Source organism: Balaenoptera borealis (genome assembly GCF_965194805.1).
Source record: "Balaenoptera borealis genome assembly, chromosome: 4".
Lineage (NCBI taxonomy): Eukaryota > Metazoa > Chordata > Mammalia > Artiodactyla > Balaenopteridae > Balaenoptera > Balaenoptera borealis.
Window position 1 is genome coordinate 112,354,289 of NC_138861.1, and position 11,383 is coordinate 112,365,671.

Genomic DNA, 11,383 nt, shown 5'->3' on the forward strand with positions numbered 1-11,383 from the left:
TACACACACTTTTTTAAAGTCTTCAGAAATCCGGTATATATTTTAAACTTAAAGCCTGTTTCAATTCTGATGCTAAATTCTCAGTTAAAATGAGATGTAGTCCTACCAAAACACTTAAGTTGTGTTCGGTGGAAAGAATTTACACTGCCTCAGTTTTTTAAATTAAATTAGAAATTCAAGGAATTCCCTGGCGGTCCAGTGGTTAGGATTCTGTGCTTCTGCTGCAGGGGGGAATGGGTTCAATCCCAGGTCGGGGAACTAAGATCCCGCAAGCTGCGTGGTGAGGCCAAAAAAAAAAATTTTTTTAATAAATTAAAAATTCAGTTCTTCAGTCACCCTAGCCACATTTCGAGTGTTCATTACCCATATGTGCCTAGTGTTTATTGAACAGGACAGGACAAGGGAAAACATACTGTATTGTAAATATTAGCCTACTTGTCTGGTTTTCTTGATCAGAAGGATCGGATTTCATTTATGTGTCTCTAAAACTAGGGTAGGTCTTCCCTGGTGGCTCAGTGGTTAAGAATCCGCCTGCCAATGCAGGGGACACAGGTTCCATCCCTGGTCTGGGAAGATCCCACATGCCACAGAGCAACTAAGCCCGTGTGTCACAACTACTGAGCCTGCGCTCTAGAGCCCGTGAGCCACAACTACTGAGCCCACATGCCACAGCTACTGAACCCGCACGCCTAGAGGCTGTGCTCGGCAACAAGAGACGCCACCACAATGAGAAGCCCGCGCACTGCAACTACAGAAAGCCCATGCACAGCAACGAAGACCAAATGCAGCAATCAATCAATCAATCTATAAAATAAATAAAACTAGGGTAGGCTAGGTTAGGTTTCACTCACTCACATTTAGGGAATGCCAGTTCTGTGCCAGGTTCTGTATTAACGCCCAGCAAGCAGTTTGATTTCTAGATCTATCTATACCTTAAAGAATCGGTTGCACATGTGACTTTTTGAGGTTATTATTTACTTTGCAGCCTTAGTTGGTCAACCAAACAAATGTTTATTTCTCATTCACACTGTATCCACAGTCTGTCAGGGACCCAGTCTGCTGGAGGGGCCTCTCTTGTAGCTGCACCATCTGAACCACTTGGGCTTCTCCATCACCATGACAGGGAAAAAACAGGAGAGGGTCTTGCATGGGTGGAAAACAAGGCACAACACTTCCCCTCATAACCCACTGCCCGGAAGTGGTCACACAACCTTCCAAAGGAGCTATGCAGCCCCACTGTGCACAGAAGAAAAGAATAGCCTATCAACCACTGATGATTTCTGACCCGCCAGATCGTAGGGTGAGTGCTGGAGGCGTGTGAAGGGCAGCTGCTTATGTGGAAAGCAACCTGCCAATCTGATGGTTGTGAAATGGTAACAGTCTGCTAAGAGTTGGTGAAGGTATGGAGAAACAGGAACCTCAACATACTATTTGGCAATATCTAAACTTGAAAAAGCAGTGTATTGCTTTTGTTTGCATTTCCCTGATTCCTAGTGAGATAGTATACTTCTGCAAATGTGTATTGGACATTTTCATTTTCCATGTATGAACTGCTGGTATTCCTTACCATTGAACTATTTATTTTAAACTTTCAAAAGAAAATATAGACACTCCTAAAAATCCATAAAGAAAAAAAAATGGTTTCCTTTAGGTTTGGTGCTTCTCGTGCTTTATTTTAGAAATCCTTCCTTACCTTGAAGTCAAAAAGATAGTCTTCCCTACCTTGAGGTCAAAAAGATAATAAATTTAATATTAAAAATAAACTTCCAATTTAGTAACCCAAACCTCATAAAGATGATGGCTGAAATGTCAAATGATATAACTTAGGCTAAATATTTTCAAGTTCTTTTTTTTTAGGATTGCAGACATTCATTTCTTTAGTTTACCTGTGGCCATAAAACGAGACTCCAGGATGGAGTCTTAGTTCTGTCACTAAGTATGTGACCTCTCTTGGCCTATTTCCTTACTTATAAATTAAATAAAATTCTACAATTCTGTTAAAAAAAATAAAAAATAAACTTCCATACAATACTGGACATAATAATAAAATACAAGCTGTCAGTTATAGAGTTTGTAAAAATCTTTTTCAAAAGGATCTAGGTCCAATTTTTTTTATATGAAACAATACCTGAATCATATTAGATTCATATACTCAGAAAAGTCAGTTCCAGGTGAATTACTAACTCAGTCGTCCTAACACCCATTATTGGGAGTCTATGCTTGTCTCCCTGTGTGTAACACTCCCTCCATATATGCAGGTTCCATATCTGTGTGTTCCTATGGCTGGGTCTCTGTGCTGCTGCATTACACTGTTTCTTGTGATCTTCAAAGTTAATTCTAATGAGACAGTTTACCATTGACAGAGGTATATACAAAATGAGAAGACTCTTCCTAGAAGATATTCTAAGGCTATTCTTGGCTCTTTGCTATTTCATGTGCATTTTAAAATCAGCCCACCAATCCCTGTCGAGATTTTGATTGGAAAAGCATGGATCTTATAGACGCATTTGAGGAAAATTGGCATCAGTGGTAACATGTGACTACCATTTAGTCTGATAATTGGTTTGAAAATGTAGTAGAAATAAAGTTGTGCTGGACAATAATGTTTTATCATTTATTCCCTTTCTTTTGGAGAAAAGTTCTCAGTCACAGTAACAATAAGAACTATAGTTTGCATAATCAGCCATGAACGAGGAAGAGAGAAAGAGAATTCTGAGTTTAGCAGAATTGCCAAGTGCAAATTCAATATTTTAAAAATCAATTGGGTTCCTATACATCAGCCATGGAAGTAGCTCTAATAGGAATGCTCCTCTCACCTCTTCTATTCAACAGTCTAAGAAAAGTCCTAACCAACGTAATAAGAAACTAAAAATTAAGATTGAGATCCTTGTATTTTCTACGTAAACAATAGATTAAAGCTTAAAAGAAAGATGTGGGAAGAGACAAAAGTTCTTTAGAGTTTCAACATTCCATTTAAAACATAATTTTTGCCTTAGGTTTTTGGAAGGTACATTTTATCAGCTTAAGGCAATTCCCTTCTAACCACAGGGTTTTTTTCCAAAACTAAATTTATATAACATGTTTGAGTTAATTTTTTCTTTAAAATCCTAATGTCGTGTATTACGACATTTTTCTCATGTTAAATCTTCCTCGTATCCCTGGGATTCTATTTACATGTACATACTGCTGAGTTTACAGATTTAATATTAGAAGCATTATACGAGTGATATTGGTCTGTAATTTCCTCTATAATTACTGTCCTTATACCATTTTTACTATTATAGAATGGGTTGTGTCACTTTCCCTATTTCTCCATTTGATGCAGATTGTTTCAGAGGAGAGAGATCAGTTGGTCCTTGAAGTGTTAAGCCATCTCACCAGTAAAAACATCTTGGACAGGCATCGTTAGCAGAGAAGGAAAACATGGATGGGAGAGGAGAAGTTTGGAAAGTCTCAGTACTGACTTGATTTCTGTAATGATTATATACTTTTTCAGGTTTTCCATTTCTTATTAAGTTGACTGTGCTACTCCTTTCTGTTTAATTCCATATTCCTAGAAAAACATAAACAGTAGTCATGTCCTTTTGATGTTTAAATGCAAGTGGAATGATGCATCTTATCACGTGGGACACACAAATCCATGTGCCATTGTGTACAAAAAGTACATTCCCCATTTACTGAGTGATTTAACAGAGGTGGTAAAGTCAATCACTTGAGAAGGTGTGCATTGAACTGTTCTAAAAAGATTTCACTCAGTTCATGAATGGAGCCCATAAAACCTCAAAAAGCAAGGTTTTATTCATCCAGGCCATGCTTGAGGACATGTCTTTATACGGGTTAAGAACAGAGCTAGAAAGGAAATGGTGCTTTTCAGGGAATGAACTTCACCAAGTTGTCGGAGACAGTCACTGTGCTGCTATTGATAAAGTGTTCATGTCTTCAGATGTTCCTCATGGCGGTGGTCATTCATTTCTCACAGTCCCAGTGCCTGATATTATCCAGGCTCAACCCACTGGCAGTTCTGTGGCTTGCCTAATCTAGACTGTATTTGGAATATGCTCACCTTTAGGGGACCTAGGGTCCCAGACAAAAAGCCTATTATACAAAAGAGTTGGCTGATAGCAATACCAAGCCTATACTAGTTGGAATAATTGGATAACAAACTCAAATTTGTAGCGGTTTCAATTCAGCAAAGATATATGTATCCTCATGTGAAGTCCACTGCAGGTTGGGCAGAACTCCTGCTCACCTTACCTTGGGGACCATATGCTTCGGATGGCAGAGTACAAAACAGAGGAGAGAGGGGTAGAGCAGAGAGGGCTGGCTCTCAGTTGCCTCAGCTAGGAGGTGACACATGCCATGTTCCCAGAGGTCCATTGGGTGGAATTAGTTCAACAGCTTCACCTAACTGCAAGGGAGATTAGGAAATATCGGGGAGCGCCTGGAATATTTGGTAAGCAACAATTTACCACAATAACTGTGTGACTTTGAGCAAGTAACTCAGCCTCTCTGTGCATCAATGCATATGGCATTAGCCCCAGTTTTACAGCCTAAACTAACATATTTTATATCTTGCAGGATTATTATGAGAATTCAAGCACCCAGCGTGGTGTCTCAGATACAAGTGTTTAATTCAGTAAGTATTTATGTACTAATCTGTTAAACATCTTTTCTGGGGAAGACACACGTGATCCTGATATCACGGTGACTATCAGGGCAAGATTCTTGCCCTCACATTGCCTAAAACTTACTACTCAAACTCTGGTCCTTGGACCAGTAGCATCCGCATCACTTGATATCTTGTAAGGGCTACGGAATCTCTGGTACCATCCCTGACCACCTGAATCAGAGTCTGCAAGTCCCTGGGTGACTTATGCATATGACAGTCTGAGAAGCACCGGTCTAGAACACTGCCCCTTCATTTCTCCTTTCACCCAGCTCTTTGTTTCCTTTTTCAAGAACACCTGCTCTGATTCTCTCATCAATCACACCCCCATCCGAGGTTAGGGATTAGGCGTTGCCATGGCATTGCTACTGCTCTTAGAATATGAAAGAGGGAAAAGTGCTCAGGTCCAGCGTGGGAGAGACTTCCTCTACATTATCAGAGAAGGCAGCATATGCAGGGTTATAATTAATGGTAATATGAACCAGGGGTGAAGGGGAGGGAGGAGCCAGCAGCGAGGAAGACAGTGGGAAGTTAAAGGAGAGTGTCCTTAGGCTGGACAAGCTGGGCCCTGAGTCACAGAGAGAAATTCAGGTTGCAAAGAGGTGACCCACGATGCTGTTGTGGTCCAGTTGGTTAAGAGCTTGCTCAGGACTCACCTCCTGAAAGCTGACCGCCTGCTCACTGTGCCATCATCTTGTGGCTGGTTTACACGCTAGCTGTGACTGAGGGCAAGTAAGCTTGTGACCTGAACTCTATAGTTTGGTATACTGTTCATACAAATCAAAAAGGATCTCACTAAAATACAGAATCTTACACAGTCTGTCTACCCGAGCCAATGCTGCTGTTCCAGGGACCACGCTTTGAAAGCCTCAAGTTCTCTTTTATAAAAACAGAACAAGCAACAGCTGTCGGTTCAAGCAGTTTAGAGCCTTGCTGCTCAAACATTCTTATTTATTCTATGAAATGATACAGAAAGCAATTGTATGCTTAATGCTGCAATTTACCACTTTTTAAGCACAATAGATCCAACCATAAATTCCTCGATTTTGTCTCAAACATTAAAGGATGAATAGTGAACCTGACTGTGGAGTAGCCAGCTCCCTGACATAGCAAGGCAGACAAAGCTGGTCCTAAGATATCTGTGCTTCATGCCTCCCAATCCCCCCCCCGCCCTATTGTCATCCCTAGGGATTTTGGTCCTGGAGGCTCCTACTAAGGTAATTTGAAGCACGGACCTGTCTCACCTAGGGGTTTTGAATAATACTTGATAATGAACTCCTAGAACCAGCATTGTGTGGCTGGGTGGCTCCTGGAGATCCCCAAGCTCATCTCATGGTTTTAAAAATCCCTAGGGAGTCGGACTTCCCTGGTGGTGCAGTTGTTAAGAATCCGCCTGCCAACGCAGGGGACAGGGGTTTGAGCCCTTGTCCCGGCAGATCCCACATGCCGCGGAGCAACTGAGCCCGTGAGCCACAACTACTGACCCTGCGCGCCACAACTACTGAAGCCTGCGTGCCTAGAGCCCGTGCTCTGCAACAAGAGAAGCCACTGCCAGGAGAAGCCCATGCACCACAACGAAGAGTAGACCCCGCTCGCTGCAACTAGAGAAAGCCCGGGCGCAACGAAGACCCAACGCAGCCAAAAATAAATAATAAATAAATTTATTTTTTTAAAAAATCCCTAGGGAGTCTGGCAGGTGCTTCAGGGCCAAAGAGAAGGGCTAGAGTCACCCTCGCCTACCCACACTCCAGCCAGGACCTGCCCTCCTTGTCGCTGTTGTTGTTGTTCTTAATTTGTCTCTGAACTTTTTTGAGGAACAGAAGGAATTCGACCCTTATGAAAAACTAATTTCGCTTTTACCCTTTGTTTTAGAAATCATAAACCTGGCAAGTCCCTTCATTTTTTCCCGTCTCAATATCATACAAATCCCTGTCTTTGAAGGGGATGCATATTATATTTAGAAGGAAAAGGGAATGATTCTTTCCACTCTTTATTCCTTTTGGTAGACATTTCACTAAGAAATCCATGAAAGGAAATTTTTTTTTTTTTTTTTTTTTTTTTTTTTTGGCTGCGCCATGAGGCCTGTGGGATGTTAGTTTCCTGACCAGGGATTGAACCCGAGCTCTCAGCAGTGAAAGCGCGGAGTCCTAACCACTGGACCGCCAGGGAACTCCCCGGAAATTATGATTTAGAACTCAGAGGTTTCTCAAATTAAACGGAAGAAAACCATTGTTGGCAGTTATATTTGCTGGTAATTCACACCAGCTTTCCCTAAAACTGGAAGTTATCTGTATGTTCAAATACAATTAAAATTGAGATTTGAAGGAAAGCTAAAAATACTAAAAAGCTTAGCCATAGTAAATGTTTAAATGGGACATTTATTTTAAGAGCAAGATACATTTTTCACCTGTAAAATGTCGGGGGTGGTCTAGATCATCATAATAATGCTATTTATTATTACTATTATTATTATCATCATTGGGTAGAGCTGGAAGGGACCTTATTTCCGTACGTCAAAACCCGTTTCTCGATGAGCTTTCTGCCGTGTCGCCACCGGATTAGGCAGACACCTGCCATTCGCTGGCACAGCTGGGTAACTGCTGGCGGCTTTGCCTGAGAGCACACAGGACACGCCCCTCTATAGGCAGGCGGGTACCAGTGAAAGAGAACCCAGAGGTGCTGATGCCCCTCCCTCCGCTTTATTCCTGCTCCCAAACTCACTCACTGCATAAATCATTTCTTTTCCAGCAGGGAGGAGTGAGTGGGGGGCAGGCGCGGAGGAAAACTGCCAGGAAGGGTCTTCCACTAAAATAGCGCTCAGAGACAATGCGAGGTTTCCCACTTTCCCATTGTGCTAGAAATATTCCGGTTTGCCCCTCCACTACCCTGCTTTGTGTCCAGAGGGGCTGAGCTCTATGGATGGAAATAACTGGCCTCCCTTACCCTCTGGCTTGCATTTGGGTTACGGGATAAAGAGGTCAGAGTATATACTCCTCCAACTCCCTCACTGCCAAGTTCCCCTTTAGAAGTGCCTATGATTTTCTACCCAAAGCCACAGCCAGGGGCAGAACTAGTTTTGTAGGGTAGAAGTTTACGCAAATTTTGGACACTCCTTAAGAAAAGAGTACGAAATTAGGTGTAAAAGGATTATCTTTTTAGAATGAGAAGAGAAATTACAACTTTCAAATCTTAAAAAAATCTTAAAGGTAACACAAATTTCAAAAAGTCTATATGGATGAAAAACATTGCCAGCCATCCAGTAAACCAAGGATGTTGCAGCCAACAAGCCTGCAGCCCACTGTAGCCACCCCCAACTGTGCACCCTGAGGGGATTCAGGATGGAGAAAAGCAGGATACTGGCCCCAGATAGCTGAGGTGGCTACAATCAAAGGCATGATTTCAGAAAGCCCAGACTCTTGCATCTTCCCATATGTAGAAAAGCGATAGAGTCATTAACTCGAGATGTCTGGTTTTTCTCAAATTAACAGTAATCTGTTGATGTTCTGATTGTCTGCTTTCTGTCACAAACTCCTCTATATCCTGGCTCCCCTCTTGCCTCTTTGGAGCAGTTCCTCAGAGACACTTGAGAGACTGTATTCCTGGCCGAAGTCCTCGGTTTTGCCCGCCAAATAAAACATAATTCTCAACTTTTAGGTTGCGTATTTTTTTTCAGTCGACACATACATACCTCCACAATACCTCTTCTGTAAGTTTTCATCTGCCCTCTCTTTATTATCATGAAGTGTCATTACCTTCGTCGTATTTTCAATAGAAAAAGCCAGAAAAAATAATTTGATCTTTTTTTTAGCTGTTTGAATACTGTCATCAAAGCATTATTAACATGCCAAACTTTTTTTTTTTTTTTAATGGGACTAGAGTGAAATAGAATTTATTTCTGATAGGAGAATATTTCTGTGTAGACCAGGGGGGTTCAATGCAAACTGAACCCTCGCTTATAATTTTACATGTCTGTCAGCTGTGGAAGAATTCTCACAAACTAGCGTCTGGCTTTGTACATTTCAAATTCCCTCTGTCCCTTTCACCAACCACATGCTTCTGGTGGTGAGGGTCCATCCATAGGACGCATTCTTATGGCAATATAGCCATGGTCTTGCAACTTTGTGCCACAATAGCTGGGTGAGTTATCACCGAAGGTGCCAGGAGTTCTTCTGGAGGCCATTTCTATATGGCAATGCTTATAATAACTGTCCGTGGAAGTGACTGGGTTTGGTGAGATATAGGTATGCAATTCACCAATTAAACATACACTAGACTCAACATCTCCTTAGCTAGATTTAAAATACTCCACCCAACAGGAAGGGAAATGTGATGAAGGCAAAGTCCAAGTGGAAAGAGACAGAGATCTTAGCCAACTGTGGTTTAAATATCCCACTTTTGAAACGTTTACAGAAGCATATGACCACGTGGAATACACTGCTAGCCTCACTCTCCAAGGCCTTAGAAGGGACTGAGGTCTTAAAGTTCAAGTCTGTTGGAGGCCCCGCCTACAACTTCACCTCCCTCTGAGTTCTGGTAGTCACCGCCTCGCTGCTCCTTTATTCAAGTCTCCTCGGTCATACTCTTAAATATGCCATCTGTTTCCTGCCAGGATCCGTCCTGATGCACACCCCCAACCCTGCCCAACAGTGGTAACTAAAGAGTCAACACTTATCAAGTCTCCAACGTCCCAGTCACTGTGCTGAGAACGTGACCTGTATCGATACCAACCCAAGAACGTGCTACAAACACTGTCAAGACGTAAGCCTAGCCTGCCACTGAGGAGTTTTGTGACTCTGAGGCTTAGACAGTTCAATCAACTTGACCAGGTCCCTTGCAGGTAAAATCAGGATAATCTGTTACATCACTCTATGAGTTTGGGTATTAAATGGGGGTAAGAACGTAAAGCACTTATCACACATAGTAGAGGTGGGTGAGGAAATAGATCCAGTGAAGGAGGCTGAGGAACAGCAGCTAATGTATGAAAAGGAAACCAGGAGAGAAATAATGTCATGGACAAAGAGACAAGAATAAGAGTATGGGGAGCTCTCTCCTCCGAGAGAGCACAGTGGAAGTCTCTAAATCCCATGAACTGATTTCAATTTTCATTCATTCATTCATTTATTCAAGGCTACTTATTGAGCGCCTACTAAGTCCCAAGCATTGCTAAGCTGAGGATCCAGTGGTGAAGAAAACGGGAGAAGTTCACACCCTCATGGTGCTCACATCCTGTGGGCGGATATGGGCAATACATGCATCGATTTGTTTACTTAATCTGTCCTTCTTCCTAGCAGCTCTCCACGTGAAATTAGAACAGGGTAATGTTTGCAGAGGGATCAGGGAGAAGAGAGTGAATTATTTTATATACCGTGTTCAGGGAAAGCCTCTCTGAGGAGGTGACATTTGAGCAGAGATCTGAAAAAAAGCAAGCAAATGAGGTACACAGATACCTAGAACGAGACCACCATTCCCAATACAGGAACAGCAAGGGCCAGACTCCTAAGGCTGCTTCCTTTGCATCCTGTTGGTTGTCGACACACAGTGAATAAACTTATAGGGAGGGTCTTCTCCAACTCTCTTTAGCCTTTTCCCTGAAAGTATCCTTTGGTGTTTTGTTCATGAATCACATTTTTTTTCATTGCCGCATACCTTCTAGAAGAAAGAGCACTGCACCAGGAACCAAGAAACCCAGGCAGGGCCCTGATCCCATCAATAGCTTGATACACAGGAGAGAGTGTTCTTTTGGCCACTCCCTCCATCATTTCCTGGGCACTTGGCAAAACTCTACCAGCCACTGTTTTGTTAGCTGTAAAATAGATACATTATGTGTTTCAGAAAGATTAGTGGCTTATGAACTGCATGACCTGAGTGGCTTAGCTGGGATATAAAGGATGGCTCCCTGTTTCCTTTCTGGTACCGTCACCTCTCTCCAAGGGTCCCCAGTTTTCTTCCTCCTCCACCTCCTCTGGTTCCAGAGAAGGAACAGAGGAACTTGTCTTCTGGGTTTTTCCTTTTGACAAGAAGAAAAAATTTCACCGTGAGAGTAAACCTTGCTCCAGACATCAGCTCTGTAATACCACACTCTACAGAGTTCTAATTAACGTGGTCCAAGTGAGCTAACTATGGATGCAGGACCAGGAGACTAAGGATCCACTTGAAGGTTTTCATTTCAAACTTCTGTGCTGTATTAATTGGATGAGTCGCTATCATTACTTGGGCTTATTAGTCGGACTGCATGTGTGCCCACGGGGAACGAAATCTGAGGCAATTATGTCCTCCTTTTGGTCTATCCACCGTGATGGGTTTTTTCCCAGCTCTCATACCAAGAGCTGTATAACTTTTACGAGTCCCTTCCTCATTCTCGTTCTTTAATATTTCATCTGTAATATGAGGGGCTGGATATGTTTGTCCCCAAGATCCTTGACACAGTTTAATTCCTCTTTTAGCCTATTTTTACACTTCATAATTCCATTAGCTTGTATTTTCCAAATGTGGCTCCACTGTGTGATTTGGGGGCCGTTTGTCAATTCTTTTAGTATCCTGTTTTTGTTCTTGTTTAAATTTACAGGGGAAAGTGCGTTTGGAGGCACTCAAGGATTTTGTAGATATTATTCTCAGAGTATGAAGAGCAATGCTAAATAAAACCAATCTTGGTGTTAATCCCTCCAACAGCTCATTAGACATTTCTAACACATTAAATTAAAATTTGTTGTTACTCTT

General features: G+C 42.1%; 1 long non-coding RNA gene across 2 annotated transcripts in view; it reads right to left on the bottom strand.

The window, feature by feature from the left end:
* Positions 1–11,383, bottom strand: part of LOC309627521 — a 197,010-nt gene that overhangs the window by 18,506 nt on the left and 167,121 nt on the right. The window lies entirely within an intron of this gene.